The sequence below is a fragment of the Mauremys reevesii genome, linkage group 12, assembly GCF_016161935.1.
Source record: "Mauremys reevesii isolate NIE-2019 linkage group 12, ASM1616193v1, whole genome shotgun sequence".
In the NCBI taxonomy this organism is placed as follows: domain Eukaryota; kingdom Metazoa; phylum Chordata; order Testudines; family Geoemydidae; genus Mauremys; species Mauremys reevesii.
In genome coordinates this window covers 26,703,465-26,706,223 of record NC_052634.1, presented here as the reverse complement: position 1 = coordinate 26,706,223, position 2,759 = coordinate 26,703,465, and the positions used below count along the sequence as shown (strand labels likewise).

The 2,759-nt window shown below is 51.4% G+C and overlaps 1 non-coding gene across 1 annotated transcript; it reads left to right on the top strand.

Moving 5' to 3' along the window:
• Positions 1-74, top strand: TRNAT-AGU. The gene has a single exon. It is a non-coding gene; the product is annotated as a tRNA-Thr (tRNA).
• The last annotated feature ends 2,685 nt before the right edge of the window (positions 75-2,759 follow it).

Genomic DNA, 2,759 nt, shown 5'->3' with positions numbered 1-2,759 from the left:
GGCACCATGGCTTAGTAGGCTAAAGCACCTGTCTAGTAAACAGGAGATCCTGGGTTCAACTCCCAGTGGTGCCTTATTCTATAGCTTTTGTCTCCTCTGCTCACATTTTCCTGTGTCTTCCTAGGAAACAGAAGAGACCTCCCTTGACAATCCAAGTAATTGCTTGTGAAGAAAAAGGCTTCTTTCCAGTAGAGCGTTGGAGAGAATCAAATCCTCAGTCTGGTGTTGATGAAAAGGCTATTGGCATTGGCAAGGAGGTTGCTCCGGCTGCAATTTGCTGTGACAGGAGAGCCTGTGTCATGCGCCCATGCAATTCACTGGGGATATCTGTGCACAGAGCCCCTTCTAGAGGGTTCTCTGCAGGGCTTGCAGGAAATGGAGAGTGACAGTCCTTTCACCTTTCATGTTATTGTTGATGAAAAATGGAGCAGTTCGGGGAGAAGTCCCAGAGCGTGGCACCATGGCAGAGCTTGCCAAGAGAGCTGCTGGATAAAGAGCAGATTCAGGATCCAGCATCTAGTGCTGCCTTGCTGAACGTGCCTCCTCTTGTCCCCTTTTGGTCAATCTTTTTTGTTAATGGAGAAGCCCGACTCTGGCTAGCCATACAAATGCTTGCAAAAGAAACAGGTCTTTTTGCTGACAACTGTCAAAAGGAGGCTTTGGATAAACATGGAAACAAGGTCAAGGTCACTGTAACTCATCTTGCATGTGCAGCTGTTGAAGCTACAAGGCAGAGCACTAAGCACAGTATTACCACGGCTGGTCACAGCAGGGTCTCTGTGTGGTGGGATCCGTGGGGTACAATCCCAAACTGTGGAACTGCTCTGTCCTCTTCTCTCCAGCCTGGGCTGAGTCTTACAATGCTGCACTAGTGACAAGCAGCAAAACCCCCTCCATGTGCTGTGATCACTCAGCCAACAACATGCAGCAATGCACCCAACTAAGTTGCATGAATGCTCTATAAGCCACTCCTCAATTATACATAGAGAGACACCAGCATATCTCCCCAGCCCTCAGCCTTGCACCTCAGACATGTACCATCTTACACTGCTCAAAATCTCTTGAAAAGTGCAAGCTCATTAATTAATTCACCACTTCCTCAAAAAGAAAGTGAACATGCACCAGCCTTTTTAATCTGAGCAGCTTTCCCAAGCACTTTGGACAATTTCACAAGTATAAAACATTAAAATAAGTTTATTAACTACCGAAAGATAGATTGTAAGTGATTATAAGTGTTAGGCAGAGAGGTCAAAGTTGGTTACGTAAATGAAAATAGAATCTTAGTGTGACATTCTAGACCTTTGGGGGAGCGGCTGTAACCCCCATATTCCTCATTTTCATATAATCGTGATCTTACATATAGAGCATGACTTGTAAGGTATCAGGGGAAAGGATATGATCTGCTGAAAGTCATTTCTCTACCCATAGACGTATACCATTCATGCATATGAAGTTATAAGAATTGTGTAGTATGGTTGTCACTATGCTGTAAGCAGTGATGAGCTGCCAAAATATTAACAACCGGTTCCCTCCTTCTCACCTCATGAGGGGGTCGTGCCCCCCCAGGAGGTCATGCCCCATCCAACCCCCCATGTTTTTGACACCCCACCCAGGACCCCTGACCCATCCCCCCCTTTGCCTGTCCCCTGACTGCCCTTTGCAGCCCCATCCAACCCCTCCTCTCATTCTTGATGGCCCCCCGGGACCCCTGCCCCATCCAACCACCCCTTCTCCCTGTCCCTGAGTGCCCCAAGCACCTCATCCAACCCCTGCTCCTTCCTGATTGCCCCCCGGGATCCTTGCCCCCTTCAATCCCCCTGTTCCCTGCCCTCTGACCGCCCTGACCCCTATCCACCCCTCCACAACCAACCACATACCCCCACCCTGCTCCCGGCCCCCTGCCCCCGTCCCACACAGCCTGGGGCCGGGACCGGGTCCACTCCGCCGGGACCTCAACCGGCCCTGCGGGGTCCGACTCCCCGGGCCGGGCCGGCACCGGGGCCAGAGCTGCTCAGCCAGCACCGGGGCCCGAGGCCCAACTCCCCAGGCCGGGCCCGAGCTGGGGGTGCTTGGCTGGGACCGGGCTGGGGCACTCGGCCAGGGCCAGAGGGAGCTATTCCACCCCCGTGCCCAGCTTACCTGCCTGCTGCTTTTTTCTGGCTTCCTATGAACATTTGATTCGCAGGAAGCAGAAGAGAAGGAGGGCAAAGCACTCAGGGAAGAGGGGGAGGTGAGCTGGGGCCAGGCAGACAGCTGTATGAGCCTTTGTTAAATTTAAAAGCTTTTTAGAGCCGGTTGTCCTGGAACCACCGCTTCTAAAAAGGCTTCTAAACTTAACAACCGGTTCTTGTGAATGGGTGTGAACTGGCTGGAGCTCACCACTGGCTGTAAATTGGGGAAATCAGCCATCACCTGCATGAGACCACACAAGGGGAATTGCTCAACCTTGCTTGGAAAGACACATGGTGCTGGGCCCCCCATCCAACTGAAGTCTTCAGTGTCACAGTGACCCAAGGTGTGTGCACAGAATGGGGACGGTGTATGTGTGGGTGGGTGGATGGATGGATGAATTGATTTCTGCATGTGTTTGTGTGGTTTTCTGCAAGGGTTTTGTGTGTGTGTGGGGGGGTGTTATTACAGCTCTGGGGGTTGTGTTTGTGGCTGTGCAAATGTGTGTGTGTTCATGTGGCTGGATTTGTGCATGTATTTGCATCTGTTAGTAGCTGTGTTGATGTTGGCTGGATTTATGTGGGTGTTTG